Source organism: Lissotriton helveticus, chromosome 5_1 (genome assembly GCF_964261635.1).
Source record: "Lissotriton helveticus chromosome 5_1, aLisHel1.1, whole genome shotgun sequence".
In the NCBI taxonomy this organism is placed as follows: domain Eukaryota; kingdom Metazoa; phylum Chordata; class Amphibia; order Caudata; family Salamandridae; genus Lissotriton; species Lissotriton helveticus.
This window is the reverse complement of record NC_136065.1, coordinates 1252822377-1252832980: the sequence shown is the minus strand read 5'-3', so window position 1 is coordinate 1252832980 and position 10604 is coordinate 1252822377.

The window sequence follows — 10604 nt, the reverse complement described above, 5'->3', positions numbered from 1 at the left end:
TCTAACTTTTCGGTTTCTTTTTTCTTGTCAACTCTCTGAACACATTTTACCCGTTCCGCTTTGGCACAATTCTTTTTCTTTCCGTTTCTCTTCACGTCTAAAATCCTTTATTGAGTTTTTCCTACCTAAGCATGCCAACATGCTTTGCTTCCATTAAGCACACCATGCACACTTTCATTTTCAAGCAGCAGGGATGCATGATCCCGGCTACTTGAAAATGAAACACCAGAGTTCCTGCTCACACAATTGTAGAGCGAGGTTGATGTGGATCTGGTTCCACCATACAAGGAGCATACTGTCAGAGCCTGTCGGAGCGCCTGCATGACTGCGCTGTTTGGCAGGAACGATCGTTTTCACCTTTAGGTTGCAAAGACTACAATTCCCAGAAGCCTCGGCTGAGGCTACATCTGTCTGTGAGACACGCTTCCTGTTGCGTGTTATCCTGTTTCCTGCTTGTGTCTCAGAGAAGGAAGGTCGCGTCTTGCCGCCTTGCTGGGGGCTCGTCCTGGACGGTTGCAGCGGTTGCTCTGCGGTTCAGGTAGGAGCGGCCCCTCACGCATCTTCTTTGCCCGTCATTGAGCGGAGCGCTGTGGGTGGCCACGCGTTGCCGTTTCCTGGTGCGTGCAGTGCAAGAACTGCCGCGCCTTGTTCCTTGTTGTTTGGATATTTGTGGAAGAGCGGAGCGGAGTGGTAGGACGCCACACGCTGCCGTGTCTTCTTCCTTTTGTGTACTTTGTGGCCATACTCGTTTGCCATTTTTACGGACAGTTGGTGGTGCGCGGTGGCGGTCGCAGCTCCGCGTAGCCAGAGCAAGCGCTTGTGTTATTCTTTTGGACCTTTTGTTCCTTTCTCAGACGGAGCGCTGTGGCGGTCGCAGCTACGCGTTTCCGTGGGTTACATAGGCAAGCATAATGGGTGTTGTGTTCTAGCGGAACCTATGTGTTTGTGACTTCAACAAACCTCATGTATCATTTACTTTGGACTCACCTATTTGTCTGATATCAAAGGACTGCCTTGTGTTTGGAGTGTACTGTTCCAACGGAGCGGAATGCTGTGGTTCTTGCTCCCCACGCATTACCGTGTCCAGTAGGTTGGCATTATCACTACTACAGGGTTTCTTTTCAGTTCTGTTTTTTCTTCATGGTGGTGACTTATACCCAGAATCCTTTTTCCTGTGTTCTTAGAATATGAATCAGGTATGAAAGGAAGAGTTCTGTTTGGGTCATGTGTGTATCAGTATTCGCTATCAGATTGAAGTTAACCTGTACATGTTCCCTATAGGTTTCAAGCCTGTCTCTCAAAAAAGGGGAATAGAGAAAACCCATATAAAAGACCTGCCTTTTAACCCACAGGTATATATCTTACATAGTAGTACATTAGCTTTTGCGGTGTTGTACGATTGGTGGTCTTACCCCTGTGTGTTCTGTCGTTTCAGGTACATCCCTTTCCCAGCTGCTCCCTTCCTTCCCTTCCCTGTTTATTATTTTACTTTTCCCCTCACCTAATGGCTCAAATCCTCTGTTGACAATATATCAGAGTGTTTGTGACGTTTGGAGGTGGGCTTTATACTCGACACCCGGATCCTGTGGAGCGTACCTGACACATACCCCCCTCGTGTGTGGCAGCCCGGGATGAGACAGCCCCAGGCACACACACAGCTGCCGCACCCGAGCACTTCACAGGTCTTTAAAACACCGTTTGCATATTAATGAGACGTTGTTGTTTCACCCCTTCTCAGAGCCCCTGCAGCTCCACTCTGACTATTGCTTATCGATTCAGACCACCCCCCCCGAATTTTTTTCTTAGCTCCCCTGAAATGTGGGTGGCTCTAGTTGCACCTCTGCTCTGTGCCCTGGATTCCATGGTGCATGTGCACAACCTGACCTGTTGGCTTCGCCCTTGTCTTGTTAGGGTCACTTGATGACCCCATGACATCAGAGCACCCTTTTCAGACCCCTAGGCTTTCTTAAACAAATCTGTGTATTCCATAAATTGTAGTGCTACTTCCGTTTAATTGACATGCAGAGGTTGACATGCACAAAACTATGATTTGTTAAGATAAGTCGCAGGACTACAGATCACTTGGCCTGATGGGATGGCTTCATCTGGTAACCTATTCAACCACTGCACAACAGCCAGCCTTCCCTTTGGTCCTGTGCCCTGGCTGCCAAGTGTGTCTTTTTCTTGGTTGGTGCTAGTGCCGTGCACTGTTTGCCAGGTGTATCTGTATCCTCCCTTCCCCGTTTGCTACACCGCTGGTGTTTCAGTCCTGTATATTGCCTGCCTTCTGTTTCTGTTCCTTGTCTGCCTCCTCTTTCTGTTCGTTGTCTGCCTCCTCTTTCTGTTCCGTGTCTGCCTCCTCTTTCTGTTCCATGTATGCCTCCTCTTTCTGTTCCATGTGTTCCGTGTCTGCCTCCTCTTTCTGTTCCGTGTCTGCCTCCTTTATCTGTTCCGTGTATGCCTCCTCTTTCTGTTCCATGTGTTCCGTGTCTGCCTCCTCTTTCTGTTCCGTGTCTGCTTCCTCTTTCTGTTCCATGTATGCCTCCTCCGTCTGTTCCTTGTGCTCGGTGTCTGCCTTCTCTTTCTGTTCCATGCCTGCCTCCTCTTTCTGTTCCGTGTCTGCCTCCTCTTTCTGTTCCGTGTATGCCTCCTCTTTCAGTTCCGTGTCTGCCTCCTCTTTCTGTTCCATGTGTTCCGTGTCTGCCTCCTCTTTTATTTCCGTGTATGCCTCCTCTTTCTGTTCCGTGTCTGCCTCCTCTTTCTGTTCCGTGTATACCTCCTCTTTCTGTTCCGTGGCTGCCTCCTCTTTCTGCTCCACGTCTGCCTCCTTTTTCTGTTCCGTATCTGCCTCCTCTTTCTGTTCCATGTCTGCCTCCTCTTTCTGTTCCATGTCTGCCTCCTCTTTCTGTTCTGTGTCTGCCTCCTCTTTCTCTTCCGTGCCTGCCTCCTCTTTCTGTTCCATGCCTGCCCCCTCTTTCTGTTCCATGCCTGCCCCCTCTTTCTGTTCCATGCCTGCCCCCTCTTTCTGTGCTTTGTCTGCCCCCTCTTTCTGTGCCCTGCCTGCCTCCTGTAGTCCTGCACATTGCCTGCCTTGTGTCCTTGCCTGCTCTGTATTCCTGTGTCCTGCCTAGTGTTTAATACAAACTCAGTTCATTTAGTTTCTTTTTCTGCTGCATGCAGCCTTCTGTGTGCAGATTGCAGCTTCAAATCTTAGTAGGCCGGAGAAAGGTCTGGAGAAAGGTCTAACAGTGAGAGCTGGAGCCATAATCTTTGGCCTGGGACGAGGTCAAATGGTTAATTACACAAACAAGCACCACGTAAATTGCAATGTGTTGTTGTTTTTTTAACATTCAAGTAGTTTTATTTGTGCACAGTTATAAATTGTTTTCTTTTTTCTTTCTGAGAATCACAAATTAATGTGTTACTGATAGATTAGTGTCTGGAGCAAATCAGGCAGGCAGCGAGATTTTATACGTATGTTGTGTTATCTCACATTTGACTTTGGCTCAAAAGTAACATCTCCATGTATAACGCTCAGCGTATATCGGCAGCCAGAAAATGACTGGGCAAGCAACAAGAACATGGGTTTAAAAACCAGCATTGGCATAGCCAATAGGTCTAGCCTTTGGGACCTTACAAGTGTTTAGCCATCCAACAGTTAATGTTGTTGCACCAAGGATATTGTGCTGCATAACTAAATAATAATAAGGTCCCAAAGGTGAGACCTATTGGCATGGTGCACCTAACAGTACCTTATTGCATTACAGCACTTGCTACACAATCCTGTCAGAGAGCAGTCAAAAGAGCAAAAGCTACCATCACCGTCGGACCAAAAAAATCAAGTGCAATAACAAAGACCCAAATACTTCTTTTTTTTTTGCTAGAGGAAGTCTTTTTCTTAACCCCATTTTTTTGACTTGCATATGCATGCCCCTTCGCCCACACTGCAATTTTATCATAGCATTTAAAAAAATGATCTACGTATATTTATTGACAAACACTGAGTGACCAATTCACGCTTTCATTTAAAACAAACATTTGCAATGCAATAGGTCTCGCATTTACGCGAGTTTGAGCTGGTGACATTGTAAATAATAATTCCTTTTATTTTTGTTTTTGTTTTTAAAACATCAATAAAAGGATTTGTCATTTACAATGCCAATAGCTTAAACTCGCATAAATGCGAGACCTATTGCATTGCAAATGCTTGTTAAATCTGAGCTGCAGAATCAAAGGACAATGGAAAGTATTTCATGACTGTATTAACTTCTGAAATGTAGAGCAGAATACAATTTCTGAAGAAAATGGAAAAAACAATAATAAAAGCGAAGCGTTCCATAAATACCGATAAAACACTGTTTCAGTTGTTTTTTATGATGCAAAAATGAGTTACCACTGAAAAACACTGTTTTTTTAAGGTATGGAAATCACTGGAAACCCCTGAAAAAACACCACCAGAAGTTACCAAGAATAGAAACTGAAAACATGAAAGCCTAACTATGTATTATTTTTATACTTGTCTGAAGTGGGGAGAGAAGTGGGTGGGGGTTGTGGGGATTATAATTGAAAAATTAATAAAGATTGTTTAAAAAAAAAAGGAAACTTTGGGATACTCCTCAGGTGTGTCTGATACCTTAATCGTAAAGTACAATGCTCTGGTTTCTGCAGTTTGTCCCATCACTCTCTTTGGGTCATCCTATGATAATCCATGTTGCTCCTGGAAAGAATTCCTCAGGGAGTGCTCGGTCTGCTTAATGTCTCTTGGCATGGGTGGTGCTGATGGATGGACCTCATTTCAAATCTGTCATTTATGTTGTTTTTATCAGTTCTGTTAAACCAGTCACTTCTCTCATTCCAGTCCCTTCTGCCTCTATTACTTTTATAATTGCGTCCCTAGTGCCCATACCTCCCGCAAATATAACACTGATCCCTACTGTTGTCTCTTCTCTGGTATCCTTGTCTATTATCCTGTCTATGCTGTGTCCTCTGATAGTACATTCCCTCTAGCTCCTCTTCTCTTTGTACTTTTACAGTGTCCTTCCTTACCCTAAAAATACTATCTCTTTTCATGGTTATGAGAAGCATGCACAACTCTTGATATCCTTTAGTGGACCAATCATGGTGGCGCAGTTTGCAACTATGGGCCACAGAAGCTAACAATCCATTCATCATTGTCTGAGTAGCTAATATTCTGTTGAGCGCGGTACACCTGCACTGTTATCCCATGCTTCATTGTACCTTAAGATGTAATCATCCACTGACTCACCAGGCTTCTGCAACATGGCCGTGACTTGAGAAAAATCACTATGTTTAACTGCTAGGCCATTAATTGTGTCCCTGATAGACTCTATCCAATTTATCAATCTATTTTCCGTGACATCCATATTATTAGTCAGTATTGTCCAATCTCTTTCCTGTGGAATTTGGAACGCACTTTTTACAAAAGACCATCTGCTACCATATGCTATTATTAATAAACTTTCGACATCTCGAGGGAAGGGGGTATAGGTAATGCATATTTTATGAAGCCATTTATAATATCTCACACTGGCAGTGAGCGGGTCAGGCGCATTCTTAGTCATTTGAGTCGCCTCCAAGGGGGTCCATGGCTTTAGCATGGCTGTCCCCCCATGACTATTTTAGTGCAGTTATTTTAGTGTTCAATAGTATATCATCTGTATATGAGTGCTCACCCTTTCCCTTTAGTGCCCGTGTGCGTGACTGTGTATGTATCAGCCGTTCTCTCTTATCTATCTTATCCTGGAGATTATTAATGGAACAATGTATTTCCTCCCTATCAGTGTTCACTTCTTGGAACTTATCTGCTTCCTTCCTCAGGTGTGTCAACTACTCGTGTTTCTCCTCGTTGTTTCTCTCTTCTGCACTCAGCCCGAAATCCTCCCTCAGGCAAAAAGGGGAGGGAAGTTTGGTCTGGTGATTCCAACGCATGCGGCATTTCCTCTCCAACTGATAGGTTCCCATTCAGGACTGGTGTTCTAAAACTGCCTTCTCTGGGGCTAGTTGGTATGTAGAATACCCTAGTTAAATCACCTTCCAGGGATATATGGAAATAAGAGACACATGATGGGCATGGTTTTGGAGCCAGTGCCTGATTGTGTGTGCTATTTCTTACACAGTGTATGTAAGGGACAGAAAGTGATGTGTAAATTGAAGTTGCTGGAGCAGGGGCTGAGAAATGAGGTGCAGGTAGAACAGGCCCTGCAGAATGGATGCTTTGTCCCATTGTTGGGTGGGTGTTCTCATTGTTGTCTCTATCTGAGATCCAGGAATTAAATTGACTATTTACATCCACTCTCTGTCTGTTCCTTTATTCCTCAGTAAACAACAAAATCTCCTTGTTAGCAATGCTCTACTAGTTATTTGCTCACTGTCTGCTCCTTCCCCCAGTTTGACATAAAGGCCTTGAAGCTTGGAGGCGATAAACAGTTTCTTTATCTTATTTATGTCAATATTTACTTGGCGGTGCGTCCAAATACACAGCAGAGCAGCCCTTCTAGAAGTAGTGGCGTTTGGTAGTGCTTTAACCTGGTCTGCTTTAACTGTTGAAAACCCACACTGTTGCCATAGTGACAAGAAATGCTATTCTGTTTGCACCTAGTTACTTAATTCTAATAAACATTGGCTATACGTTGTGGGGCAATCCTTTGCTAGTTCTATCCCCTCTTTATTAGGCCTTTTGCACTCACTGTTCATCACTGGTATTACAGACCAGTATTTATACCCAGTGGAGGCATTCACCTGGTCTTTCTTTTTTGAAAGGGAAGTTTTATTTTTAGCAATTGAAAGCCACTGCTGTAAGTACTCTTTTATATACTGTGAATCCCATGATGGCTCACCCTGTAATTCTATAGTTGCTGTCAAGTATTCAATATCATCTATCTCAAGAGAACCAAATCTAGGCCACCGCCCTTCATTCCCTTTCCAAGTCCAGACTAGCACGCAAAAAGGTGTTACTTATTCTAAACAATTTGTATCTTTTACACCCTGAGCTGCAGGGCTATCTGGTGGTAATTTAAAATCCTTCTCTAGTGACAGTTGTTTCATCAATTTTTTTGTCTTTTTCATCATGCAACACCTTACCACCTCCAAGGTTCCTTGAGACTTGTCGATGCCCGTTTTGCCCTTCACTCACAACACTGAAATATAAACAGATTTGTCTCCTAGAAGGAAAAAGTTGTTAAGTAGTGGATAGAGAGAGTGAAAAAGAGAAAAATCAACAGCAGTGGACCACTCAGAGGCACCACATAAAACAATTTGTCATCTTTAATGCAGTAATGCATTATTTCTCATATAATTCAAAGAAAGATTTTAAGAAACCATAGTGGGACTTACTCTTAAAGATTAACACATAAACATAATTTAAATACAGTCATTGATCAATGACAGAACAGTGCACGGTTGAAAATTATTTCCTTGTGTTTTGCACCAGCTGATAGTCAATGCTTCTCACGTTACACTCTGGGAGAGTTTTTCTTTCTCCGTTCCCCCTACCTTTGGGGTCATAAATTATTCTCTGGCCAAGGGTCTCCTGCAGTGGATGTTACGAGGTCCTGAAAACCTCAGCCACTTATCAATCAATGTATTGATACAGAGAACACTCACAATTTTCTCTACAGTCTGTTGTTTAGTTTAAATGGCAGTTAATTCCCAGTTTTATTAATACTCTGTTCTAAGCTTTGAAAGATTGAAAGACCACTTCGGCAAGGTATTCAGCTTACAGCCCATGTACGGGCTGGTGACATGACATTCATCCAATGCGTCCCACTTTTTGACACCATTTGTTAGCAATAAATCTTCTAACCCTCCTCAGAGCGATGCAAAGAAAAAACACAAACACCAGGCAGGCTCTGAAACAGATGAAATGTATTTGCAGCTACCAATGTTTATGGACATGCCAAAGCCCAGTGTTATGTCTTGGAACAAGCTTCTACTTCCATGAGTGTGACTTTGTGCGGTGCTTATATATGTAAGAAAGTGCTGTCACCAGTAAAGGGGACGAAGTACATATACAGATATATAGAAAATAGAGTTGTCATGCAAGCACAAGACATAGAGCAAAATATACTTATTGCTGTACAAGCAAACAAGGGTAATAGAAAATAGGTTGAGCTAAACTCGTAAGAAACTGGAGGCCTGAGAGTGTGTATGTTGACAGCTGTTAACCAAGGAGGTGTCAGAGAGGGCAGTAAAGGGTGGAATAGATTTGTAAAGGAGGGGGAGACTGTGGAGGACAAAGTACACGGTTTGGTCAGAGACAGACATAGCTAGCTCAAAGGGTCTGAGAAAGTGCGGGCAGAATTGGAATTGATTCCCCTATCTGGGTGATGCATACATATGGATATATATTTTACCCCACAGGGCCTTCCTAAAGCAGATTGGGAGAGAGGAACTGACAGTTGCACCTTAATAGGCATGGACCTTCTGATCTTCAAATGCTTCTTTGAAGTCTCCCCCACTTCAAAGGCACAACTGGGTATAAGTACTTGACCCCAACAGCCACCAAATCAGAACTTTGCAGGAACCAAGGACATTCTGCATCTGTTTTGCTCCAAAATCAATGCGTCTTTCCCTCTGTGCTAATCGGAACGGACACAGTGCCCACCGAGGACATCCCTGCGCTGCTCAACAATGATGCAGGACCTAACTGTGAGGTTCAACGATGATGCAGCACCGATCCGAAGGCACTGCTGCGAGACTCGACTTCTACTCATTGACCCAACTGCGTGGATCAGAACTGGTGCAACAAGTCTTTGATGCCAACGCTTGCCCCATTCAAGGTACTTTTTCATCAGGCACGGCATGGTCCTTTAGCAGCCTACCCTCCATCACGTTCGGCCTGAACTTTGGATTTACCCCTTCTAGCATGATATCAAGTAACCTTTTAATACTAATGACTTCTAAGCACTATTTTTTTTATTTATTCTTCATAAATTCATATCTCAAGTTCTACTTTTTGGAATTTTGTTGTTTCGGTCTTGTTTTACTCAGATAAATATTTACTATTGTTCTAAAATGGTGTGAAGTATTTTTTGTGGTGTTTTCACTATGTTACTGTAATTAAACTGTTGCACAAAATACCTTATACAGCCCTCTTAGGTTAAGCCTTCCTCCTCTGTGCCAAGCTACTAGAGGGTGAGCACAGGTTAATTTTGGTTGTGCATCTGGCTTACCCTGTCTAGGATTGTGGTCCCTACTCGGACAGGGTGCAAACCTCTGCCAACTAGAGACCCAATTTCAAACTCGCACATTCACTCCATCCTAAGTCTTCTACTGTCTCAATTCCCTCTTGTCTGTGCACTAGGTACAATGTCACTCTCTGTTCCATGTCTAGAATCAATTTTGGATATGAATATTTATTTTCCCCTTTCTCTCTTTCTCCACTTTTCCTTACCTTGCTTTCCCTACTTACCTTTTCATCGTCTTTCCATATCCTTTCATTCAACTCATCCACAAAGGTTCTCTTATCTTGACAAAAATGTGGAGGTTAATTCATACTGAGTGGTATTAGGGAGGTTTGCATCAGTTAGTGCAGTGGTCTTTAAACTTTTTAACGCCGCGCGCCCCCAGTGAAAAAAATCTAGTTAATCGGGCCCCCCTGCCTCAGAACTTTTTACAATAATTCCATTAAATTGGCAATGTTTAAATATGTCAATTTATTTATACAGGAGACATTTTTAAACATTCCAGTTAAATCCTCTTAGTGTTTTAAAAATGCACACAAATACATGCTTGCCAAACATACTATTGTGGTCAGGCAGGCCTTTCTAACGGTTACAAATACCCACAGTGTGATTAATAGAAATGGGGAGTGGGGGTGTAGAAGACTATTTGGAGTCCCTTCCCTTCTGACACCTTTTCCCAGCCTGATATAAATGACAAAAGCTGTTAGTGATGGCACATGACAGAGAAGCTACAGCTGCTCGTTTTTTTCCATGCTTAAAACAAAGTACTGCTGTGAGCATAATGCTTCTTTTGGGCACAGCCTGGGGCCCCCCTGGGGTCACTCGAGGCCCCCCTAGGGGGGCCCGCCCCCAGTTTGAAGACCTCTGAGTTAGTGGGATAATGGATTTCATCATATACTCACACTTGTCCATTCGTTTGAAGGCTTTAGAATATTTTAAGCATGCTTAATTGCTCAGAGAAACAGATTAGAATCTCTAATAAAAGTTACATTCTTAAAGGACAGTCATAGTGTGAATAAAACAACTTTATTGAACTCTGGTTGTAGAATAAATTCATGAATATGCTGCAAGAAAAGTCATAAGAAAGCTGTAGGTTAAAATATGCCGATCCTTCTGCTTTGGAAGTTGAAAAATATGAAGCAGACAAAACAATCTTGAACATTCATAATCTTACTGTTCGGTCAACATCTGGAAATAAACATTATAACTAAAAACTCTGTACGACAGAAGGAGCGCGTCATTCCTACTTGGCCCAACAGCACACACAGTAGGTATTTGGTACGCTGCGCAGACCCGTCTCAAGTGCCGGGACACTATTACTCAGATGACTCCCCTGTGGACCTCACGCAAGCTGGGCAAGTTGTGCAACAGCAAAGGGGTTCGGGAATGGGACCTGATAGG